The sequence below is a fragment of the Lissotriton vulgaris genome, chromosome 4_1 (assembly GCF_964263255.1).
Source record: "Lissotriton vulgaris chromosome 4_1, aLisVul1.2, whole genome shotgun sequence".
Taxonomy (NCBI): domain Eukaryota; kingdom Metazoa; phylum Chordata; class Amphibia; order Caudata; family Salamandridae; genus Lissotriton; species Lissotriton vulgaris.
In genome coordinates, this window is record NC_141691.1 from 7362711 (window position 1) to 7374888 (window position 12178).

The window sequence follows — 12178 nt, forward strand, 5'->3', positions numbered from 1 at the left end:
TCTGCCACTGATCCACGGGGTCACCGGAGGTCCCATTAACTTAACAGAAGCCAGCACTTCACCAACAACAGAATCTCTATGCAAAGGCGCGCTAAAAACTTTGGACGTCAGTCAATCGCAACAGGCTTTCCTTTAACCATCACTTCAACACATAGTTCAAATAGAACAAGCCACCCCAATGCAATTACCCCCAAAGAAGCCCACTTGTCAATTTCTCAACCATTTCAAAATGTGAGCACCTTTTCCCCATTTGCATCTAACTCCTCAATCGAATCTAAACCTGACAAGCAACAAAAGAGCCCTAAAGTTTTAACCCCACAGATCATGGCCTACCCGCAAGCTTTCTTCAGCAACTCAGTCCAACAGGAGTTGGAAAGTTTTCTAGTAAATGTAGATCAAGGAGTTCAAGCTGACCGTATGGTCATTTGAGAAGGGCTCAGAAACATCATCATTCAAAACTCTTTAGACTTATCGTTCTTCACCACAGAACACAACAAGTCTGTAGCGCAGGACAGATCTCCATCGGACAACCTCAACAACCTATCGTCCCAATTATTACAAACCTTTCAAACAACATCGGCTGCACTAACATATCATTCCGACAAGATGGATTTGCAGGTGCACCTACTAAATAAACTTGCGCTTTACACTGCTGGGATCGATCAAAAAGTGGAGGTGCTTAACGCTCTCATTAAAAAAGCCCAATCCCAAACTCAACTGGTTCAATCAGTGTGTTACTTTTCTCCCATAATTGATTCTTTATCATCTCGGCCTCATTTTACCTCATCAGTTTTAACGGAAATAAAGAAGCACCCTGTGTCTGGTTATCAAACCCCTCGCCACAGGCCCTGAGTACCACCCAGGGTTTATTTCACCCGAAAGCCTAAACCTGTCCCCCCACTGGGACATCAGACAGCAAATCATTCCCTATTGATCCACCTAAAAATCATGATTCTCATCGGCTGTGGAAAAGAGAAAAGAAAAGACAATGCAAAAGTCGAACAAACAAAAAACTGACATTGCAACTATAAATATGAGCTACCACCCATTGAGCGACACAGAGCTTATAGGAAAAGCCTCCTTGTCATTACTGTCGAAAGGAGAACAGTCATGCTCACAATTAATGTTGAATCAGTTAGCCCCACGGATAGAGGCCCTTCCCCAGCCCAGTCGACAGTCAGGGCAAATTCAAGCTCTCGAGCACTGTCGGCAGCCATCCATGCAAGAAAAGCCCGGCCCTATACAACCACCGATTAAGCGCCCAGCACTGGAAGTAGTGCAACAGAGTCCGGCAACTTCCCAGATGACAGCCCAAGAAGCCTGTCCCTCCCTTCCCTTTATCGCTGAGGACAATGAATCGCGTAAACAGATGATAGCTACAGAACACGGTTGTAAGAACCTTAAGAATTTAGTAAGCTGTTGTATGCTGGTTGCCTGAAAGAAAAGTTCCCCTATCACCCATACTACGGAATTGCACCTTGTATTGTTCACCATATCTTCTTCAAATAAGACCCTCAAAGAAAGTTCAAAGCAAACACAGCTGGCAATGCCCAATGAGTTCGACAAGCTCCAAAGCAGCACCTAAAGCACCAAACTGTTGCTCACTCCAGAATATACTTCCAGAGGCCCTCATGACTTCCTCAATTGAGGGAATATCTTAAAACAATTCAAATCTTTACCCGATCTAAGCCATTTACAGTCGAGAGATATAACTGCTATTGAATACATTCTATCCACCGGACCTAACACAGGCGAACTTTCGCAAGTAACACTAGCATCCCCGGCATTCCGGGATCTGATCTTGATGAAAACTGATCTATTCAAATCCTGGGGTATAACAACAATACCAAGTGCTCCTCGTTATCCCTCAATACTAGAAAATAGTCAGGCCCGCACTTGTAGCGTCTCCTTAGCCCCTTTTTCAATACTAAGGTCCGCAAGAGGCAGCTCACCAACAGCAATCCCAGAGCCCACAACCGATCAGCGAAACCTTGATGGAGCAGATTGTCAAAGGCTGCCGGGGGCACTACCCAGAAACCGGACCAATTGAACAACCATTAACCACGGTCTAACAATATGCTCCTGGAATATCAACGGCTTTGGGTATGAAAAACAATCTGCCACTACCCTGGCCTTTTTGAAAGAACATGACAGCCTTCTTTTACAGGAAACATGGGCAGAAGAAAGCATCCCAATAGTAGGCATCCTTGAGTTTATGACACCCACCTCCAGGCAGTCGAAGTTTGGCAGACCAAGTGGCGGTCTCTCGATCTATGCATCAACAAATCTATCGACATGTATTAAACTGAATAAATTTGCAGAGGATGGGCTCTCCGGAATGATTCTGGGAAGTTCACTTACTGACGCTCAGCTGCTCATCTTTAATGTTTACATCGCTCCATGCACCACCAAGAAAAAATCCTAAATGGATTGCTTGATTAACTCTATCTGTGACCTATTTGCCAAGTATGGAAGCATTCCCAGTCCCCTCACATTCTGCTCCTCAGTCAATCCCCACTGGAAACAAGCTCTCGACATTGGCCGAATACTTGGTTATGCAGTTTAGCAGCTTAGGATTTACCTTACTGAATGGGCGCTTCTCCACACACATCCCGCCCGCATGGACCCGGTCAGATGGCTGATCCTTCTCATTTTTAGACTTCTCTCTAGGGAGTGGGGAAATACTGCCCATGATCAAGAGCTATCAAATTGCACCACAAGGAGAGAGTGAGCACCGGGGACAAATTATAACATTATCCAACAGCACCCCACGCCATCAAGACTCTGCCCATATCCACTCAGGTAGTTACACAGAACACCTAAAGCGGATAAAGTGGTCGGACTCCAGGGCCCCTTTCTAGATGGAAAAATGCAGAGCCCTATTACATCAATCTCTAGACTTAAACACTCATGTTGTTAGTGGCTGGTCTTCCCTTACAAATCATCTTCTTAATGAACTGCCAACTAGGAGGGTCCAGAGAAACCAAATCGCCTAATTCTGCATCTCAAAAGCCACAAGGAAATTAAGATCTGAGAGGAAGCGAGCACTTCAATTATCAAGAAAGAACCCCAGTAACAAAACCTTGTTAAATAACTATAAGCAAGCCCAAGTAGCATTTAGGATCTCGACACAAAAGGAAAAACTGGCAGCCTTGGGTCAATTCTGGCTGAAGCTCGTCTTCAAAAGTAAAAACCCAACCCGAAGCAATTCTGGTAAATTGTAAATAGGAACACACAAAGAAGAAGCGGGTTTGGCAGTTCAAACATCAGCGAAGCCGTTTGGAGTAAGTTTTTATCTCTTCACTTTGGGGCCAATAACACAAACAATGCTCAAGCCATCTCAGCCAACCCAGGTAACAATAGGTTCTTCCCCTCGAGACTGGAGAGTCTGAGACAAACTCGCCTTGCAAAAATTCCATCTGACGATCCGCTACATAAAGAAATATCGAAAAGGAATTATATATAGCCAGAGCCCATGGCGCCTCCCAAGATATCATGCATCATATTGATAGCTAGAGCTGAAGGAGCCCCAGGCCCAAACGGCCTTCCCCAGGCCATGTTCAAATCCGATACCATCTTATGGTCAGAATACCTGACCCCTCTATTTTTTTACTTTAGTCTACACAACACGGTACCAGAGTCGTGGCGAAGTGTGATCATTCACCCAATTCACAAAAGTGGGAAAAGAAACAAGCCAAAAAGTTATAGAATGGTTGTACTCTTCGACGTACTAGCTAACATCCTATTGGAGGGCCAACAAGCCTGGGCCAAAATGACTGCCGTCTCCCTTTTAATCAGACTGGTTTTGTGGCTAATACTGGTACTACAACTAACCTGTTAACTCTAACACTCCTGATGAAGAAAGTGACAGGTCAACAAATCCAGATGCACTGCTGCTTCGTCGACTTCAAAGCGGCTTTCGACCACGTGCCCAGGGACCTGCTGTGGCAGAAATTAAAATCATGGGCCTACCCCCGCTTCTTCTTCAAGCAATAATTGAACTCCATACAAAAACATGGATAAGAATTAAGCTGGGTGACGACTCCCATGTCTCCGGGAAGATTCGTAATGAAACTGGCATCAAACAAGGTTGCGTATTGGCCCCACTTCTTTTTAATTTGTTCATATCTGACCTTTTCCTACTACTTTACAGCTTAAACTGCCATCCCTCTCAACTAGACGCGACCCGCATTTTCACCCTGTTGTATAGCGATGACTTGGTGCTGTTAAGCCACACAAAAGTGGGTCTCCAGCGGCTATTGGATGACCTGCAACCTTACACGACAAGAAATTGCCTTGAGCTGAACCTGTCAAAAACAGAAACAATATCTTTTGCGAAGCAAAAAAAAGTCAACAGAAAAGTGGCACTTTAACTACACAAAGCTCCAATCAACCACCAGTAACAAATACTTGGGCTTCTTTTTTGAACCAAGAGGTACCTTTACCAAGCACAAAGCAACATTGAAAACCAAAGCCTTGTCGTTAGAAGCGGCCGCTGCAAAATTGGAATAAAAGTTACTAGGCCCCTGCCTGACCCTCATGCTGCAAGTTATGAAAGCTAAGGTAATCAATTCCATGACGTATGGGCACGAGGTTACTAAGGGTAAAACCAACGGATTAATTACCAAACTAATAATCAACATTTTCAAAAGAGCTTTTCGGTTTTCCAGATCCGCCTCGCCAGCTCAAGTGAAACATGAACTGGGATTACAAGACCACCACGGAGTGGAGGCAGGCACATTTGTTAAACAATGTCATAGTCTGCGCCATGCCCAGGAGGGTTCCTTCGAGGCCCGACTAAGGCAAGCAATACAGAAAAATTAGACCAGCCATAAGCATCGGCAACGCTTGGACTGTAGTTTACAGTTACTAGGAGCAAAAGATCTCTGGGAAGCAAATCCCTCTCACCTGGTGCTAATGACTGCCATTAAAAAAAACTGTTAGATTGTGGTCCTTTCACTCGGACAGGGCAACATTGTCAAAGAAGAAACACGCCAGGGCAGTGAGCTCCAATTTCAAAGTGGGTGCTCAGCCCCTCTATCTCTCAAGCACTTACGCACTTTATTGGAAAAATAAGTTTTTAGCGCTGAGGATGGGCGACTGGCCCTTTCTGAAGAACCTCCCCAATTGGCCCCGGCTAATAGCAGCACTGAATGCAGACTGTGTGGTTACCATTCAGAAACAATGGAACACATAGTCTATGCATGCCCTGTATTGCTCACAGCCAGACGGTCACTGCTGCGAGGTCAATGTATTATATTGGGAGCACAATCTTGCTGCCAAGAAATAATGGCAGCTCTTAACCCTGACAATACCAGGCTAAATATTGGGCTTGCAAAATTCATCCACAAAGCGTCAAAACAACTGGAAGCCATATCCACATCTAAACCATCTGAGTACGGTGGCCGAGTTAACGGACTTAATAATCAAATTGGAGTCCAGACCATCAGAAAGCTAGAGCGATGTCTTCCAGTAGAAAATTATTAGCCCATGATGGTTTCCAGAATTTTTAGTAATTTTAAATCCACAGTTTTTAACATTTACTACTGTTATTTTATTGTTTGATTTAGCCATGTTTTAAATTGTAAATGGTTTGCTAAACCAATCAATAAAGAGTTAATACCATCACAGACTAAAATACTCAACTGGTGCTTCTAAAATACCTCTACCCCCTGGGCCGTTTCTAGGTGTTTTGCCGCCCTAGGCGAGAATTGAAAAATGCAACCCTCTCCCTTTTACTACCATCACTTCGCATCTCTTTCTTCTGATGCTCATGGATTCCTCTCTCGTGTGTTGAGCCCTCCCTTTAGAGCTCCCTACTCCTGCAGGCCAGGTCGATCCCCACCTGCCACACAGCTCCACCTGTGTGCCTGTGTCTCTCTCCCTTACCCAAGTATCTCCGTTTTGTGCCTTGTAACCTGTGATTCTGTGAATTGCTGTACTGTTCTGTTTCTGCTCTTTCCTCATTTTTTGCCTCGTTTTTTGCATCGTATCCCCCATTTCTTCTGCTCCCCCTGCCCATTTCCGGCCGCTGCTCCCCTGCGGGCCTGCCCCTTCGCCGTCCATTTGCTGCCCTGCTCCCGTCTCCCAGCTGCTCCTCCCTCCCTCCCTGCCTTAAATGGCGGCAATGTAGTGGGCGCGTGCAGTGGGTGTGCTGCTGGCGCGCCGGAGGCAAGCCAGAGACAAGCCCATCAGTGCCAGGACCGCGCCCAGTGCCAGGACCCCTGGACCCCGCAAACGCAGCAAGGCCATACTCTGATACAATGCCAGCACACTCCACGAACTCAACGCTGGCAGAGACCACACCTGCTTCCAAGCCGCCCTGAAACGGACCCACGGACCTTTCTCCTGCTGCACCTGCAGCTTCCTCTGCGACAGAGCCGTCAAACCTCCAAGGACGGGACCCAACTACCCCCAATGCATACTCCCGCTCCGCACGCAAACACACCAGTCGAGCTCTCAGACCTGATTGACACCTCCGCAGCATACGTTGCCTTCCTGACCGAGACCTGGTGGAACAACTCTTCGGCACCTAACATTGACATAGCCATCCCTGACGGCTGCAAGATCACCCGCACGGACCACGCCAACGGAATTGGAGGAGGAATTGCCATCATCCACAAGTCCTCCATCAAGGTCTTCACCCACTCAGATGATACCCTCAACACTGCCGAACACGTGCACTTCCAGATCCACACTGACCCCAACACCACCCTCAGAGGAACACTCGTCTACAGACCCCCCCGGACCCCGGGCACAGTTCAGCGACTTCATTGCCGACCTCACCAGCACCCACGCTCTCGCCTCCACAGACTACATCCTGCTCGGGGATCTGTCCTTCCACATCGAGAACAACAACAACACCAACTCCACCTGCCTGATCGACAACATTGCCAACCTCGGCCTCAGACAACTCGTCACAGCTCCCACCCACGCCGCTGACCACACACTTGACCCCATCTTCTCCACCAACACCCACGTCTCCTTCGACCACACCACCAAACTCTACTGGACCGACCACCGCAGCATCCATTTCACCTTCAACAAGGCAACCATGTACCACCGCACCCAGCAGCTGCCCCGCCACTGCTGGAGCAAAGCCACAGAGGAACAGCTGACCACCACCCTCGCCCAGAATCCACCCACTGATTACACCGACCCAGACGTCGCCCGCAATCTCAGATAGTGGATCAATGACTGCACCAACATCATCGCCCCACTAAAGAAACCCTCCAACAGCCTCACCAGCAAGAAAGCCACCTGGTTCACCGAAGAGCTCCAGACCTCCAAACGAGCATGCCGAAATTTGGAGAAGCAATGGCTCCACGAACAAACACCAGTCAGCCACGCAGCCCACAAGGACGCCACCCGCAGACATCACCACCTCATCAGACTCACCAAGAGATCTTCCTTCAAAGCCCGCCTAGACAACAACGCACACAACAGCAAAGAGCTCTTCAGCACCGTGAAGGAACTCTCCAACCCCAGCGCCAATGTCAATGACATCCCGCCCTCACAAGAACTGTGCGATGCACTGGCCACCTTCTTCCACCGCAAGATCATGGACATCCATGACAGCTTCAACACCCGACCGCCCAATAACGAAAGGCTACACCCACCCGCCGAACACCACCTGCATCAACGACCTGACCTCCTGGACCAACGTTACCGACAAGGAGACACGCAAGGTCATGAACTCCATCCACTCAGGATCACCATCAGACCCCTGCGTACACGACGTATTCAACAAAGCAGACACAGACATCGCACCCCAACAACGGAAAGTCATCAACATCTCCTTCGAGACATCTACATTCCTGTAAAGCTGGAAGCACGCCGAGATCAACGCCCTTCTCAAGAAGCCCAATGCGGACCCCAAGGACCTCAAGAAATTACGGCCCATCTCCCTGCTCCCGTTCCCGGCAAAGTTCATCGAGAAAATCGGCAACATGCAACTCACCTACCACCTCGAGGACAACAACATCTTAGACCCATCCCAGTCCAGATTCAGAAGAAACCACATCACCAAGACTGCCCTCATCGTTTCCACAGACGACATTAGGCGCCAACTAGACAACGGCGAAACATCAGCCCTCATCCTCCTGGACCTGTCAGCCGCCTTTGGCACTGTCTGCCACCACACACTAAAGCCATGCCTCCAAGAAGCCGGAATCCAAGAGAAGGCCCTCAACTGAGCCACGTCCTTCCTCTCTGGCAGAACTCAGAGCATCCGCCTCCCACCTTTCCATTCTGAAGCCACTGACATCATCTGCGGCGTACCCCAGGGCTCTTCCCTCAGCCCAATACTGATCAACGTCTACATGGCCCCCTTCACACAAGTGGCCCACCAGCACGACCTCAACATAATCTCCTATGCGGAAGACACCCAGCTCATCCTCTGCCTCACCAAGGACCCGCACACCACCAAAACCAACCTCCATAAGGGTATGAAGGCCGGTGCCGAATGGATGAGAAGCAGCCGACTGAGGCTGAACTCAGACAAGATGGATATCCTAATACTCAGACCAACCCCATCAGCCTGGGACTACTCCTGGTGGCCAACCATGCTGGGAGCAGAACCAACACCCACTGATCATGCACGCATCCTAGAAATCATCTTCGACTCCTCCCTCTCCATGTCGAAGCAGGTCAACGCCATCTCCTCCTCCTGCTACAACACCCTCAGCATGCTCCACAGGATCTACAAGTAGATTCCTACTGAAACAAGAAGAAGAGTGACACAGGCCCTCACCAGCAGCAGACTAGCTACGGAAAAGAGGTGGCACAAAAGATGCGCCATAGTGTGGGGTACTTACAACGTGACGCATCTGGGAGATGCGTCACATTGTAAAGCCCTGTGCCAGAAGGAGGCGTTCCTGCGCAGGGGGGGGGGGTGTTCCGGCACAGGAACGCCTCCTAAAAGTGGCTGAGTGAAATCTACAAGATTTTACTCAGTCACTTTTAAGCCCATGCTGTGTCAAAACCCTGCGCCTGCCTGAAGCAGGCGTAAGGAATGACGCACCGTTGTGAGAATAGGCCCCCCCAGAGCATTACTGGAGCTGCATCACGCTTGCGACGCAACTCCATCAATGCGCCGCTTTTACGTCACACATCTGTGCCGTTTTTAACCCATGGTGCACTGCATTGTAAGTTCGGCGCATCCATGGTGGCGGAGGCATGGCGTACAATATCTGGCGCATTCCTGTTGATATGCAGGGATGCACCAGTTATTATAAATCTGCCCCCTTGTGGTGTTCTACCCCCCTCTGACACCCGCCCTGCCCTGGCCCTATTAATAACGTCCTGTCCTTCCTGTTTTGCCAGCTCGCATATGTTAACAGGCCCTGCACTCCTGATACTTCCTATCATACCACCTTCTCCCTCAATGATTCCCAAATTGCCTCTTTTATCTCTGCTCTTGGTGTCTTTTTTCTCCTCTGAGCTTATAGGACTCAATATTCCCCCTTTTTCAACCCATACCTCCCGATCACCTTTCATCACTTCCTGATATCAATGTACCTCACCTTTTGCCTAATTCAACACTTACCCCTCCCCCGCTTCTCTAATATACTCCTTTCTGGAGAGCTCACTGCTTCTCTCAGCTGTGCCCCCGGTGGCATGGGGAACCCCCACTCCAGCAGCTTAAGCAGAGGCAGCAGTGACCCTAATGAGTGGCGAACTGGTCCACACTTAAAAGTGAATACGTTGTTTGTGAGGCTCTTCTGCCTGCAAGTCAAAATACCAGCATTAGGGACTATCAGGAAAGTAGTCGAATGTGTGAAAGGACGGATGCACACATGCAATGACAGATGGATGGATGGAAACAGTATGGCTGAGTGGGGCAAAAGGTTCGTGTATTTAAAGGTGAAGGGGTGGATGGATGAGTAGAAGGGAGGGGGAATGGATTGACCCTCCGAAGGAAGATGAAAAGCTGAAAGGAACTCTGCGTGCTCGGTGTGATTAGAGGTAAGTCACAAGTGAGGGGTCTTTTAATTTTCTGGCTACTCACTTTTTCCCTTTCTTTCTTGCCTGCCACCCCCACTAGCTTCTCTTCTCCCTACTTCTGTGCGTGCCTTCCCTCCCTTCAGTGGTTCCTGCTCACACCCTGCTTCTTTCGTATTGCATTGCCCATCCTTGCTTCCCTAATACACCAGATTTGTCACTGGTTCTTGCGTGGTCTGCTCTCTTCCACTCAACCCTCTTTAGCAGTTCCTGATTTCTCATCTTTCTCCTCAGCTGTTATTGTTATATGCACTTATAGAGCCCTCGATTACCCATAGGTGTCCTGGCGCTTAGTACCGGCCTGCCTGAAAAGTTGAAAGGACTACTACAGTGAGAAGAGACACGTTTTCAGACACTTCCTGAAGATAAGGAGACTTGGAGCAGTTTTTAGGGAGAGGGGGAGCTCATTCCATGCCTTAGCGGCACAATTAATAAAACTCCTTCCCCCCAACTTAGTTTTTTTGCCATGGTGACGTGCATTTGTTTGGCACTGGATGAACGTAACATTCTACCCGCGGTATACCAGCAAAGTTTCTGCCAAATAAACTTTGGTCCAATTCCATTGATGGCTTTAAACACTATACAGAAAAACTTAAACTGGGCTCTCTGTTTTATGGGAAGCCAGTGTAGCTTCCTACGCTCTCCTCTAACCAAAAGAAATTTAGATGTGCCGGACAGTAGCCTTGCTGCTGCATTTTGGACCATTTTCAGCCTATTTAGATGTTGTTTTTGTATATTCAAGTATAGGCTATTACAATAGTCTAAGCGTGATGTTATCAGGGCCATGACCACTGTCCTCAAGTTGCTCTCGGTTAGGAAGATCTTCATTTTTCTTATGATTCAAAGAATCATGAAGCAGGAAGAGGAAAACATGCTCACTTGATCCCCCATGGCCAATTTATCATCCATTACGATCCCCAGGTTTTTGGCTTTCTTGGTGGGTACGGGGCAGAGGCCCAGATCATCAGGCCACCATTCCGGAGTCCAGACCAATGTGTTGTTCCTGAACTTTAAAACCTCTGTCTTATTAGAGTTAAGCTTAAGACGGTTGGAGGACATCCACCCGGATATGGCACATATACACTTATAGAAACGATCTCCAGTCTCCTTCTCACCCCCATTCTTCAATGACAACACAAAATTTGTGTCGTCATCATAGGAGGCGAGCTGGAAACCAAAAGATCTAATCACTCCTGCTAGAGGTGTCACATATATGTTTAAAAGCATAGGGCTCAATGAAGAGCCCTGTGGCACTCCACAGGGAAGTGTAAAAGGTTTGGATTAGTTGTCGTCCAATTCTAAGGTTTGAATCCTGTCCACCAAGAAAGATTGAAGAAACTTCCATGCTGAGCCTTCGACCCCTATTTCCGACAACCGGTCCATCAGTATCCTATGATGGACCGTGTTGAAGGCTGCAGACAGGTCTAATAAAATAAGAACAGCACTGCCTCCTCCATCTACAGACTCCCTGATTTCTTCAGTAGATTTCAACAGAGCCAACTCAGTGCTATGCTCAGCCCTGAACGCATATTGAGGTCCAGGGAGTCATTATGCAGCAGAAACTCGTTGAGTTGGACATGCATCATCTTCTCAAGAATATTAGCAGGGAGAGGCAGCCGCGATATGGGCCTATAATTGTTTGCATCCCTCGGGTCCAGGTTCTGTTTCTTCAAAAGTGGAAGCACGGAAGCCTGTTTCCACATTTTGGGGACTACCCCGGATTTGAGGACTGTGTTTAAAAAGGGGGTCAAGGCATTTCCTATCAATTCGGGTTTCTGTTTACTGATCCAGGCAGGACATGGATCATTGGGGGCTCCTAAGCATATTGAGGTTAGAACTTTAACTGTATCTGATACCTCCGCTGGTGAGAAATGATCAAAAACCGGCAGAGAATTACCACTCACCAACTTATTCACATTGGGATCCAGATGAGTCAATTTGTTCGCTTTCGAAAAAGACGAGAATATAACCTCAACTTTACTCTTGAAGAAGTCAGCAATTTCATTACAAAATGAAAGATTGCTGTGGCATATGGGCGCAGTTGGAATGGATAGTTTTTTAATGGTGTTAAACAATTCCTTTGTGTTGGATTTTGCTAATGTAATTTGTGACAAACAGAACTGCCTCTTAGCCTCTAGAAGCATACGTTTGTAACTTGCAATACAGAGTCTATGTC